We start from the raw sequence: 14,840 nt of genomic DNA on the forward strand, positions 1-14,840 counted from the left end.
GCACCAGGTTCCATGGGAACTGGCCTGGACACACTTAGCCGTGGTAGAGAATCAGGGTCAGGAGCTGTCAGTTCCCCTTCAATTGCACTGGAAATATGCATCCTTCTGTCTCCATAAAGATGAGACCTACTCAGATAACCTTGAAAGGACTTTCTGCGTATGTGAGTATGTCCTGTTAGGGGGAATATAGCACACCTGCTAGGCAGGGCTTAAGGAAGGGGCAAAGCGTGTGTGATATGTTCCTCTCCTCTAGATTAATGCAAATTAGGTTAAAATAAACATGAATGGCAAAGTCACAAAAGTGCTAAGAGGCATGAATACAGGGAGATGGGTCAGCAGGAAAGTTTGGGATGACACACAAGGACCTTGGATGTATCCCTGCTCCTCCCAGCTGCTTCTCCTCTCCCACTTCTCCTCCTTTGCTTCAGTCCCTGTCTAACCATGGGGACTGCCAGCCCTGTCAGCTTCAATGGTTCTGCTCATGAAGCAGGAGACTGAGTTTTAGAACTGGGGACAAGGGATCCTAGAAAGAGGGTGAGAATGAAAGCAGGTGGCTGTCTACGATTCCCCAAGATAGGTAGTTTTGTAAGTCTTTCCCTAGCATTGGATTGCCTAGAGACTTAAAATCGTAAAGCAAATTTGGTGAACACTAGGGAAAAGATGGGAATCAGAAAAGAGAATTGCACAATGGCCTTTGGCAGGGAGCTTGGTTTGCCTACTGGGCTGAACAACCAGATAACCCGGTCCTGGAATCCCAATGCAGCTCTCTTGGGACACTTTAAGTCATATTTACTTACCATGAAAAATTAATTTCATTGTTAAATATTTTACCCGAGGCATAGACGAATCCATAGTTAACATAACGTCTAGTGAATTCTCTTTCACTCTCCACCCCCAATTTCTCAAATGCGTTTCTTGGCTCTCTCTCATTTGAGAGCGTGGGTATCCACATGCACCCCCTGCTCCAGTTCCAAATTCTCAGCAAAAGTGACACACCTCCAGTCTTCTGACAGAAATCAGCTTAGGTTCCAGAAATGAACCTACTGAGGAAGAAGACAGTATGTTTATTTTCTGTAAACTTGCAGACTCTATCAGCAATTTGATCTGGCTCCACTACTCTGAGTTTTTAAGGATCACCTGGCTGGGGCTGGGCGCAGTGGCTCACGCCTGTAATCCCAGGACTTTGGGAGGCCGAGGCCAACGGATCACTTTAGCTCAGGAGTTTGAGATCAGCCTGGGCAACATGGTGAAACCTTGTCTCTATTTAAAGAAAAATAAAATAAAGTAAAAGCAGACCCCAGGGGCACTGCCTTTTCTATTAGAATGCAAATATGCTAAGGGGATTGAAAACTTCCCTTTTTGTGAGTCCAAACTACCCACAATTTTTTTTTTTTTTTTTTTTTTGGAGATGGAGTGTCGCTCTGTCACCCAGGCTGGAGTGCAGTGGCGTGATCTCGGCTCACTGTAACCTCTGCCTCCCAGGTTCAAGTGAGTCTCCTGCCTCAGCCTCCCAAGTAGCTGTGATTACAGGTGCACACCACCACAACCGGCTAATTTTTGTATTTTTAGTAGAGACAGGGTTTCACCATGTTGGCCAGGCTTGTCTCGAACCTGGCCAGACTTCAGGTGATCTGCCCACCTTGGCCTCCCAAAGAGCTGGGATTACAGGCGTGAGCCACTGTTCCCGGCCCACAATTTTTTTAAAGTACCGTAATTAACTTTTTAAAAGGTTTTGTGGCAAATTTATGTTGTCTACTTTAGGGATGAGGAGAGTGAGAGGGTGAGTGGGGCAAAAGGAGAGGATATTGATACTGAGAGAAATTAAATTTCGTAGTGTGTAGGGCAGCCTTCTTCCCTCATGTATTGGAATCCTCAAGAGTAAAGGTGAGTCCTCACATAGCCATATCTTTTTTCATGAATATGCAGTATGGAACCTTTCATGGGACCTTCTATACACTGCATTTGGAACTTAGAAATTAAAGCCTCAAGTGTGAGACTGCTTGTTAAGCTCGTGGTCAATGAGTCAGAACACGGTGTTACCAAGCATGCTCCATGGTCTTGCAGTGGGGGGAAATAAAACTACGGAAAATGATTTTCCTTATAAATTGCAACACAAAAATCACTGGTAAAATGTTAATAAACAGAATCCGTACCACATTGAAAAAATATAGCACAAGCCTGGGTGACATAATGAGATCCTGTCTCTAAAAATACCAAAACCAATCAACCTAGCTGGGCATGGTGGCATGCACCTGTGGTCCCAGCTGCTTGTGAAGCTGAGGCAGGTGGATTGCTTGAGCCTAGGAGTTTGAGGCCAGCCAGGGCAACATAGTGAGACCACAAGTCTAAAAGAAAATACTACGGCACAACTAAGAAGGGTTTATTCTAGGAATTCAACCATGGTTCAATATTAGAAACTTCATCTTTTTCTCCAGATGTCTTAGCATCTTGGAGAAACACTAGAGACACTGAATAAGGTCAAGAATGAGGTGAGGATGAAGGATGCATAGTACTGCTACTACTGTTTCAATTGCACTGGAAATATGAGCTAACACAATTAAAGAAGGAAAAATAATTAAAAATAATAATTAGAAAGGGAGATGAAAAATTATCTCTATATGTAGATGATATGATGGAACATGGAAAATCCTGCAGAATTAATGGTAAGACTAATTTAAACAAAATGTAGCTTTCAGGCCGGGTACAGTGGCTCATGCCTGTAATCCCAGCACTTTGGGAGGCTGAGGCAGGTGGATCACTTGAGGTCAGGAGTTTGACACCAGCCAGGCCAACATGGTGAAACCCCGTCTCTATCAAAAAGATAAAAAATTAGTTGGGCGTGGTGGCATGTACCTGTAATCCCAACTACTCCGGAGGCTGAGGCAGCAGAATCACTTGAACCCCGGAGGCAGAGGTTGCAGTGAGCTGAGATTGCACCACTGCACTCCAGCCTGGGCGACAGAGCAAGATTCCATATCAAAAAAAAAAAAAAAAAAAAAAAAAAAAGTAGCCTTCATCTTATAAACATATAACCAGTCAGGATAGGATATAGTGGAAGAGAAAAAGAGAAAACCTCTATTAACAATAACAATGAAATAGTTAGATAACAATAACAATTTAGGAAATGTTAGAAGCCTTTATGAGAAAAATTTTAAACTCAAAGTAGATGAGCAAATTTAATGACATTCCTTATATCTCTCAACAAAATAAACATGTTATTTTCCCTTAATTTATAAATGTAATGCAACCTAATATAAATGACCACAACCCTTTCTTAAAACCTTTCATTGCAGAATAGTGATAGATCCATAGGAAGTTGCAAAAATAGTAGAGAGAGGTTGAGAGTACTATTAACCCAGTTTTCTCTAATGACTACATTTTTACAGACTATCAAAACCAGGAAAGTAACATTGACACAAAGTGTGTGTGTACCTCTATGAAGTTTTATGAAGTACAGAGAGGTCGAGAGTACCCTTAACCCAGTTTTAATGTTTGTATGGAATATCTTTTTTTCAGTTTTATTATCAACCTTTTTATATCATTATATTCAAAATTTCTTAGGAAATACTTTTGAAAGTATTTCTTAGGAAATTCTTTTTTTTTTTTTTTTTTTTTTTGTCAAGGTCTCACTCTCTTGCCCAGCCTGGGGTGCAGTGGCACAATCAGATCACTGAAGCCTTGAGCTCCTGGCCTCAAGCAATCCTCCTGCCTCACTCTCCTAAGTAGCTGGGGCTGCAGGTGTCTGCCACCACACCCGGCTAAATTAAAAAAAAAATTGGCCAGGCGCGTTGGCTCACCCCTGTAATCCCAGCACTTTGGGAGGCTGAGGCGGGCAGATCACGAGGTCAGGAGATCGAGACCATCCTGGCTAACACGGTGAAACCCCGTCTCTACTAAAAAATACAAAAAATTAGCCGGGCATGGTGGCGGGCGCCTGTAGTCCCAGCTACTTGGGAGGCTGAGACAGGAGAATGGCGTGAACCCGGCAGGCAGAGCTTGCAGTGAGCCGAGATCGCGCCACTGCACTCCAGCCTGGGCGACAGAGCGAGACTCGTCTCAAAAAAAAACAAAAAAACCAAAAAGAGTCACACGAACACATGTTCCGATCCACCTGAGGCAAAAGGAGCCCCTGTGGAGCCCAGCACGTCTGTGTGGGAGGAGCCGCCTGGAGGAGCAGAGAGCAAAGCAAAGGGGCTTGGGGCAGAACACGACGGGAGTGGCAGGAGCAGCCAGCGGGAAGCCAGGGAGAGTGTTTGCAGATCAGCCAGTCGCGGGCAGGGGCAGGCAAAACCTGTAGGTTCCTGTGGATGCCCTGGAATTGTGCAGTTACTTCTGAGTGAGGCATGAAACCAGTGACTTCTGAGGAGACAACTAATGCTGCAATTTAATTTCCAGTTAGGCTATGGAGTTTCAGAAGCTCTCACTCACAACTGGGATATTAACAAGGTCGGATCCGGAGGGAAGTCCCTCAGCACATAGAACATGAAGTGTGCACCCTCCGTGCAGCAAGTCCACGCTCGCTCAGAAATGGAGGGAAATAGGTAGGAGGAAGTCCTCACTGGGAACATTGTATGGGCTGCAACCTGGCTGCTCAAAACAAGAGTTTATAACTGAAGTGTAGTTTACACAATGCTGACCTGTGGAAGTAATGGAAGAGGTTCATATGCACACATGGATAAAATTAAATGTTTAAGTCTGAGTTTAAATCTTAGAAAAAATAAAAAATAAACCAGATGAGGCCTAAAGAGGAAAAATTATTTACTTAAAAAATGCAGGCCGGGCACGGTGGCTCAAGCCTGTAATCCCAGCACTTTGGGAGGCCGAGACAGGTGGATCACGAGGTCAGGAGATCGAGACCATCCTGGCCAACACGGTGAAACCCCATCTCTACTAAAAATACAAAAAATTAGCCAAGCATGGTGGCAGGTGCCTGTAGTCCCAGCTACTCGGGAGGCTGAGGCAGGAGAATGGTGTGAACCCAGGAGGCGGAGCTTGCAGTGAGCCGAGATCGCACCACTGCACTCCAGCCTGGGTGACAGAGCAAGACTCAGTCTCAAAAAAAAAAAAAAAAATTTGTAGGGACACAGTCTTGCTAAGGGAGGAGACCACCCCTCATATTGTCTTATGCCCAATTTCTGCCTCCAAAGAAAGAAAAAGTAAAAACTAAAAGGCAGAAATGAAATCCACAAGCAGACAGCCTGGCGTCACACCCTGGGCCTGGTAGTTAAAGATCAACCCCTGACCTAATCGGTTATATTATCTATAGATTACAGACATTGTATAGAAAAGCAGTGTGGAAATTCCCATCCTGTTTTGTTCCCATCTAATTACCAGTGCATGCAGCCCCCAGTCACGTACCCCCTGCTTGCTCAATCGATCAAGACCCCTCACGCGCACCCCCTTAGAGTTGTGAGCCCTTAAAAGGGACAGGAATTGCTCACTCGGAGAGCTCGGCTCTTGAGACAGGAGTCTTGCCAATGCAGTGCTCCCCGCCAAGTAAACCCCTTCCTTCTTTAACTCGGTGTCTGAGTTTTGTCTGCGGCTCATCCTGCTACATTGCTATGCTTGCCCAGGTTGGTCTCCAACTCCTGGGCTCCCTCCTACCTCAGCGTCCAGTGTGAGCCACTATGCTTGGCTGTTAAAAAAAAACAAACAAAAACAAACAAACACAAAAAAGCTTCTCTGCCAATCTGTCTTTTTATTATTTTATTTCTATTTGATTTCAAAATTTTTATGGATGTGGCAAATATGTTTGCCTCAGTATCATTAAATTGTAAAAACTAGATTTACAAAAAGATATATATATTAAAAACAACCAGTATAGTGGTTATTTTAGACTGTGGAATTATAAGTAATTTCCCCCTTTACATGTTTTATATTTTTCAGTTTTTCTACTGCGAATATATACTGCTTTATATTAAGGAAATGTTTATGTTAAGAATACTCAGTAGGCTACAGTTTCAAGATGAATTTTGTGGCCTGAAAGCTGGGGCTGTTGCCAATATTGTAAGGCCTTTGGCTTCCATTTGCTGTGAGATGTGGTACCAGTGGAAGGTTGTGAGCAGAGAAGTGACATTATCTGGCCTATGTTTATAAATACCTGCTTATTTATTTATTTAGAGATGGAGTCTCACTCTGTCACCCAGGCTGGAGTGCAGTGGAGCAATCTCAGCTCACTGCAACCTTCACCTCCCGGGTTCAAGTGATTCTCCTGCCTCAGCCTCCCAAGTAGCTGGGATTACAGCCACCTGCCACCATGCCCAGCTAATTTTTGTATTTTTAGTAGAGATGGGGTTTCACCATGTTGGCCCACCTGGTCTTGAACTCTGGACCTCAAGTGATCTACACACGTCAGCCTCCCAAAGTGCTGGGATTACAGGCGTGAGCCACTGAGCCCGGCCGTATGCGGTTTTGTTATATGCATAGATTACATAGTGGTCAAGTCAGGGCTTTTAGGGTATCCATTACCCAAATAACGTGCATTGTACCCAATTAGTAATTACCTACCATATGACCCCCTCATACTCCTTCACCCTTCCAAGTCTTCATTGTCTGTCACCCCACTCTCTGTCTTCACGTGTACACATTTTTTAGCACCCACTTACGAGTGAGAACAGGTGATATTTGACTGTGTGCCTGGCTTGTTTCACTCACCAATCTCTTTTTATTAGTGTATTTAGACTGTTCATATTTAATGTAATTACCTGTATATTAAGTCTTAGGTCTTCCATAGGATTTTTTTGTTATCTTTGTTTCCTCTGTTCTTTGTTTCTCTGTTTTCTTTTTCCTACTTTCCTTCGGGTTACTAGCACCTTTTTAGAATTCCATTTTGATATGTCTATAGTGATTTAGTGTGTATCTCTTTGTGTAAATTATTTAATAGCTGCTCTACATATTACATTATATTGATATCTCAGTCTACTAGTGTTGACATTTTACCAGTTTGACTGAAGCGTAGAAACCTTACAATTCTTTTAAGTCGTTTTACCCTCTCTCACTTACAATTATCTTAATAATTCTTCTACATACTTCAATAGCCATGTTAGACAATATTAAAATTTTTGCTTGGACAAAGATACTCTCGAAAACTCAACAGAAGAAATGTCTAGTGTATTTATCTATATTTTTACTCTTTCTGTTGTTCTGTGTTCCTCCCTGATGTTCTAACTTATCATTTCCTTTCTATTTCAAGAATTTCCTTTAGCCATTTTTTTAATGGTAGGTCTGCTGGTGACAAATTCTTAGTAGTTCTTCATCTGAGATTGCCCTGATATCACTTCTGTTTTGAAGGCTGTTTTCACTGGATAACAGAATTCTCGATTGACAGTGCTTTTCTTTCAGCACTTGGAAAATACTGTGTCACTTCCTTCTGGTCTCTGTGATTTCGGAGGAGAAATATGCCGTCATTTAAAAATTGCTCTTCCCGGGAGGGCGCGGTGGCTCATGCCTGTAATCCCAGCACTTTGGGAGGCCAAGGTGGGTGGATCATGAGACCAAGAAATTGAGACCAGCCTGGTCAACACGGTGAAACCCCGTCTGTACTAAAAATACAAAAATTAGTTGGGCATGGTGGTGCCCGCCTGTAGTCCCAGCTACTCTGGAGGCTGAGGGAGGAGAATCGCTTGAACCCGGGAGGCAGAGGTGGCAGTGAGCCGAGATTGCACCACTGCACTCCAGCCTGGCAACAGAGCGAGACTCCATCTAAAAAAAAAAAAAAAAAAAAAAATTGCTTTTCTGTTATAAATATGGTATAATATGGTATAATTTCTGTCTTGCTGTTTTTAATACTTTTTTCTTTGCCTTTAGTTTTCAGACGTTTGATTATGATATATATTGATATAGATTGCCTCAGAGTTGTTAAGAGTTTATTCGGTTTAGGCTATGTTTTTTGCAATTTTTGGAAAATCTTGAGCCATCATATCTTTGAATATTTTTCAGCTTCATGCTTTTTTCTCTTTTTTGGGGGGGACTTTGATGACATGATGTTAAATCTTTCATCACAGTCCCACAGGTTACTGAGGCTCTGCTAATTTTTTCAGTCTATTTTTTCTCTGCAGTTAATATTGAGTAATTTCTGTTATTCAATTTCAAGTTTCCTGACTTTCTTCTCTGTTATCGCCACTCTTTGACCCTACCCTGTGATTTTTTTCCTCTTTAACCTTTAGCCTGACCTGACAATGTTTTCTCTTTTAATAAGTTTTTTTAGTGCTAATTTTTTTTTTTTTTTTTTGAGATGGAGTCTTGCTCTGTCGCCCAGGCTGGAGAGCAGTGGTACTGAGAGCGGAAGCCGGCTGGGCTTCTGGGTCAGGTGGGGACTTGGAGAACCTTTCTGTCTAGCTAAAGGATCGTAAATGCACCAATCAGCTCTCTCTGTCTAGCTAAAGGTTTGTATACACACCAATCAGCACTCTGTAAAAACACATCAATCAGCACTCTGTAAAAACACATCAATCAGCACTCTGTGTCTAGCTAAAGGTTTGTAAACGCACCAATCAGCATTCTGTAAAAATGAACCAATCAGCACTCTGTAAAATGGACCAATCAGCGCTCTGTAAAATGGACCAATCAGCAGGATGTGGGTGGGGCCAAATAAGGGAATAAAAGCTGGCCACCTGCACCAGGAGGGGCAACCTTCTGGCTTTCCCTTCCATGCTGTGGAGGCTTTGTTCTTTTTCTCTTCCCCGTAAATCTTGCTGTTGCTCGTTTTTTGGGTCTGTACTACCTTTATGAGCTGTAACACTCAGCGTGAAGGTCTGCAGCTTCACTCCTCAAGCCAGCAATACCATGAACCCCCCTGGAGGAACAAACAACTCCCAACGTGCCACCTTTAAGAGCTGTAACACTCACTGCGAAGGTCTGTGGCTTCACTCCTGAAGTCAGTGAGACCACGAACCCACCAGAAGGAAGAAACTCCAGGTACGTCTGAACATCTGAAGGAACAAACTCCGGAGACACCATCTTTAAGAACTTTAACACTCATTGCGAGGGTCCTGGCTTCATTCTTGAAGTCAGCGAGACCAAGAACCCACCAGAAGGAACCAATTCCAGACACGGTATAATCTCAGCTTACTGCAGCCTCTGCCTCCTGGGTTCAAGTGATTCTCTTGTCTCAGCTTTCCAAGTAGCTAGGATTACAGGCATGCACCACTATGCCCAGCTAATTTTTTTTTTTTTTTTTTTGTATTTTTAGTAGAGACGGGATTTCACCATGTTGGCCAGGTTGATCTAGAACTCCTGACCTCAGGTGATGCACCCACCTTGGCCTCCCAAAGTACTGGGATTACAGGCATGAGCCATTGTGCCTGCCTTGGAATCTGATTCTTGCAGAGCAGTTGTTGATTTCACTACATTTGTCAGAGATCTTCTAAGCTGGGGAGGGGGAAAAAAAAAGAATCGTCTAAGCTTCTTTACAGCAAAGGAAATAACAGGGAAGGGGCAACCTACAGAATGGGAAAATATTTGCAAACTATGCATCTGACAAAGGATTAGTTACCTATATATAAACTATATAAGAACCTCAAATAACTCAATAGCAAGGAAACAATCTAATTAAAAATGGGCAAATGGGCTGGGTGCTGTGGCTCATGCCTGTAATCCCAGCACTCTGGGAGGCTGAGGCGGGTGGATCACGAGGTCAGGAGATCAAGACCATCCTGGCTAACACGCTGAAACCCCATCCGTACTAAAAATACAAAAAATTAGCCAGGTGTGGTGGTGGTCGCCTGTGGTTCCAGCTACTTGGGAGGCTGGCGTGAACCAGCAGGCAGAGGTTGCAGTGAGCCAAGATGTGCCACTGTGCTCCAGCCTGGGTGACAGAGTGAGACTCCATCTCAAAAAAAAAAAAAAAAAAGAAAACAAAAATAGGGCAAATGATCTGAAAAAGATTTTCATTTTCTCAAAAGAAGACATACTAATGGCCATCAGGTATATAAGTAAAATGCAACTGAAACCACAATAAAATAGGTATCATCTCACCTCAGTTAAAATGGCTATTATCAAAAAGACAGAAAATAACAAATTTTGGGGAGGATGTGGAGAAAAGGGAACCCTTGTACACTGTTGGTGGAAATGTAAATTCGTACAACCATTGTGGAAAACAGTATGGAGGTTCCTCAAAAAATTGAAACTAGAACTACCATATGATCTAGCAATCCCACTGCTGGGTATACACCCAAAAGAAAGCAAATCAGTATATTGAAGAGATATCTGCACTCCCCTGTTTACTGTAGGACTAGTCACAATAGCCAAGATATGGAATCAATCCAAGTGTCCATCAACAGATGAATGGATAAAAAACGTGCTAGATAAGGCTAGGCACGGTGGCTCATGCCTGTAATCCCACCACTTTGGGAGGCCCGGGTGGGCGGATCATGAGGTCAGGAGATCGAGACCATCCTGGCTAACATGGTGAAACCCTGTCTCTACTAAAAATACAAAAAATTAGCCGAGCGTGGTGGCGGGTGCCTGTAGTCCCAGTTACTCTGGAGGCTGAGGCAGGAGAATGGCGTGAACCCGGGAGGTGGAGCTTGCAGTGAGCCGAGATCATGCCACTGCACTACAGCCTGGGCGACAGAGCGAGACTCTGTCTCAAAAAAAAAAAAAAATGTGCTAGATATACACAGTGGAATACTATTCAGTCATAAAAAGAATGAAATCCTGTCCGTTGTAGCAACATGGATGAAACCAGAGGACATTACGTTAAGTGAAATAAGGTAGGCACAGAAAGATACATATCCCACCTTCTCACTCCTATGTGGGAGCTAAAAACCTTGATTTCAGGGAGGTGGAGAGTAGAAAGATGACTACCAGAGGCTGGCAAGCAATAGGAGAGAGGGAAGGATGAAAAGAGGTTGGTTATGGGTACAAAGATAGTTAGATAGAGGGAATGATAGCACTGTACAGTGATAATAGTTAACAATAATTTATTGTATATTTCAAAATAGCTAGAAGAGAAGATTTGGAATATTCCCAGTACAAAGAAATAATAAATGTTTGAGGTGATGAATACCTTCATCACCCTGATTTGATCATTGCACATTGTATGCATGTATGCATGTATCAAAGTATCACATGTAACACATAAATATATACAATTACTATGTATCTATAAAAATAAAGGAAAAAAGTTGCTGTAAAACCAATATTGGAATAACTGTCAAAATTTAAATATTGAATATATTATATATGGGAAAATTGTATGAATATGAATTATCTGAAGTTGGTAATAATTGCATGGGCTTATGTATGAAAACATCTTTGATCCTATGAGGTTCATATTGAATTATTTAGAGCTAAAGAATGTCGATCTCTTCAATTTACTCTCAAGTAGTCCAGCAAAAGAAAACAAGTGATTGTGTAAATATATACACATATATACTGTGTACACACACATACACATAGATGTGTGTGTATGAGAGAGAAAATTAGTGAAGGAAGGCTCACTGGGTTGTTATAATATTTGTATAACTTTTCTTTATGTTTAACATTTATTTTCTAATATAAAATATTTAATTTTGAATGGTTCTCCATTAAGGCAACAAATTGCCAGAGGATAGGGAGTGCCTGGGAAAGGTGACAGATGCCAAGTCATATTCTGTTTGAGTTGCACCCTGAAACCCACGCCAGGAAAATGAAATGTGGAGTTCTGTTTGACTGCTTCCACTCAACAGCTCCCTCTCCTCAGGAGAATGCATGTTCCCAAAACAATACTGAGAGACAGGTTCAATGTTTAATTCATCTTAAAAATTATTTTTTATATTTGGAAGCATGCAAAATACAGTAAAATTTAAGATAACAAACATCCTGAAAAAATGCAGAGAAGAAAATAGGCAGGAGAAAGTTGTGGAAAGGGACTGAGCAGAGGTCACGCGTTTGTAGAGAATGTGTTTTGTAAAGGAGTACTACTTTTTCAGACATCAGTTCTGTTTTTCTTTTTTTAAAAAAAATCACTTGCTTTTTTTTTTTTTTTGAGACAGACTCGCTCTGTCACCAGGCTGGAGAGCAGTGGAGCGATCTCGGTTCACTGCAACCTCCGCCTCCCAGGTTCAAGCGATTCTCCTGTCTCAGCCTCCCGAGTAGCTGGGACTACAGGTGCACACGCCACCATATCCAGCTAATTTTTGTATTTTTAGTAGAGACGAGGTTTCACCATGTTGGCCAGGATGGTCTTGTTCTCTTGACCTCACGATCCACCTGCCTCGGCCTCCCAAAGTGCTGGGATTACAGGCGTGAGCCATCGTGCTCGGCCACATCACTTGCCCTTATCCCATGCAACAAACCCTGTCCTTTCCCCAGGCCAAAAATTCTTCTCAGTTTCTATAAATTGTTCCTCATGTTGGGCAAATAGCTTTTTACTAAATAGCTTTCCATTTTGAGGAGAACTAGATTATCCCATTAAAGTTAGCCAACATCTTCCTCTGTGACCAGGTTTTTAGACAGAATTTTAAAGTGAGGTAGGTAGGTGTGGCCTTTTCCCTCATACTTCTTTATTCTATTTTTTTTTTAAAGGGAAAACGAGTAAGAAATTCAGATGCTGAGAATTCCAGGGACACTGAAAGTATCCCAAATTGGCAGAAATACTGTGTAAACCACAGAAAATGCTTCTCAGGGCCCACACTTTCTTTTGAAACAAATATTATACAGTTTCATTATAAACTCTTTCGTGCATGATTTTGAGAAATCTTTCCACCAATGCTTTCAAAAAGCACAATCTATCTTAATAAAAAACTACTACCTGGTTCACATTTTAAAATTGAGAAACAATATTAAGCCTACAGAAAAGTTGCAAGTAGAGTCCAAAGAACTTCCTTCTTGAACTATTTGAGAGTCAGTTTTCCATGTGACATTGCATTTCTCCCAAATCCCCTCCTGTGAAGTTACTACCACCTAATCCTCAGACCCCATTCAAACTTCACCCATTGTGCCAATATTGTCCTTTACAGCCAAAGGATCCAGTTTGGGATCTCCTGTTCATCTATGACCTCTTTGGTCTTTGCCAGTCTGGAACCGTTCCTCAAACTGTCTTTGATTTTCATGAATCATTTGAAGGTGGCAGGCCAGCTGCTCTGCAGAATGCCCCTCAATTTGGGTTGGCCAGGACCCGCGTCCTGGTGAAGGGGTTCCAGTTACTGACCTTCGACGGGAACAGCACGGAAGTGATGCCGAGCTGGCTCCACTCTGTCCTCTGGTGGCACACAATTCCAGTGTTCCCCGCACTGATGACTTTCTTGTACTGAATATGTACATTAATTACATTCTTTATAGTTATAATGTAATATTACATATGAGACCATGGGGTTCATCTGATTATTCCGCCCAGTTTAGCCTGCTCTGCTTGCTTTGGGTCACCTGCTTTGTTATTTTTTTTCTGTGAAGCTGAAGGCCGCGCCACTGAGCGCTGTAACTTAACCTTGCCGGCTTCCTTACAGATAACATGTATGTCACTACTGTCATGATTGCTCAAATTGTTTTTCAGGAACTTGGGGCAGCTCCTGCCTAGTTCAAACCAGTTGAGACCATGAGCTTTCAAGTAGGCTTGTGCAAGAAAAAGTGGCCTTTTGATATCAGAGGCCCCAAACGACACCCTCAGATCATGCTAAGGCTGTCATTTTTTGAACACGTGTCTTGTGAAGTGCCACGAACCCTGACTGTGCTTGCACTGGTCACCGACTGCTTCATTTTCCCCCACTGCCAATCACCTTTGCCCATACCTTACACCACCTTGCTTCTCTGACCGGTAAATATCCCTGAGACTTATCTTTGGGGAGGCAGATTTGAGAGCTGTTCTCCTGCCTCCTTACTGGGCTGCCTTGCGAATAAATCGTTTCTCTTTTGCAAAACCTGTCACAGTGATGGATTTATGGCATGCGGGCAGAATGAACCTGGTCAGTATCACATGTATATAATAATATTGGTAATTAATAATATGTATTTTGTGGGAAAGTACTTTGAAACTGTGTAAATGTCCTATTCCTCATCAAACTTTTAATTTATTCAGTATCTACTTTTATTGGTATGAAGTGTAGCTTCCCATTTTATTTAACAGGTCGAAGTGTTACTGTCATCATTTCTTTTAATGCTCAAGTTGTTCCAAATTTGGCCAGTGGGAGCATGGTCTTGGAGCTGGCTTCTGCATCGTTTTGAAACATCCCCATCATTCTTGCAGCATTTCCTTACTTGCTGGCAGAACAAGATGTCCTAGGCTCACCTTGTACTTTCTCTGCCTTAACCCTGGAAATAGCCATTTCTCCAAGCAACATTGGTTCCTTTTACTAGAGAATGGGAATTAGAAACCAAGATCTGGGTGCAAGATGTGCTATTGGGGTGTCACTGTTCCCAGGCCCCCTACAGACCAAGTCAGGGCATGTATGCATGTATACACATGTTTACCTCCACATGTACTTCTTTTTTTTTTTTTTTTTTTTTTTTTTTTTGAGAGGGGATCTCACTCTGTCGCCAGGCTGGAGTGCAATGATGCGATCTTGGCTCACTGCAACCTCTGCCTCCTGGGTTCAAGTGATTATCCTGCCTCAGCCTTCCGAGTAGCTGAGACTACAGGTGCGTGCCACCACACCCGGCTAATTTTTTGTATTTTTAGTAAAGACGGGGTTTCACCGTGTTAGCCAGGGTGGTCTCAATCTCCTGACCTTGTGATCCACCCACTTCGTACTTCTTTATCTATCTGTGCATACATACTGAAAATCGTGGATCCACACTGCTAAGTCCAATTCCAGTTCAACCCTAGTGGGCTCATTCTCCCTTTCCTTATTTGTAACTCCTATCTCTGACAGTTCAACTCTGGCTCCAATTATCCTTAATACATTCAGTTACCTGGTCATCCC

This window comes from Pongo pygmaeus, chromosome 23 (genome assembly GCF_028885625.2).
Source record: "Pongo pygmaeus isolate AG05252 chromosome 23, NHGRI_mPonPyg2-v2.0_pri, whole genome shotgun sequence".
Taxonomy (NCBI): Eukaryota; Metazoa; Chordata; class Mammalia; order Primates; family Hominidae; genus Pongo; species Pongo pygmaeus.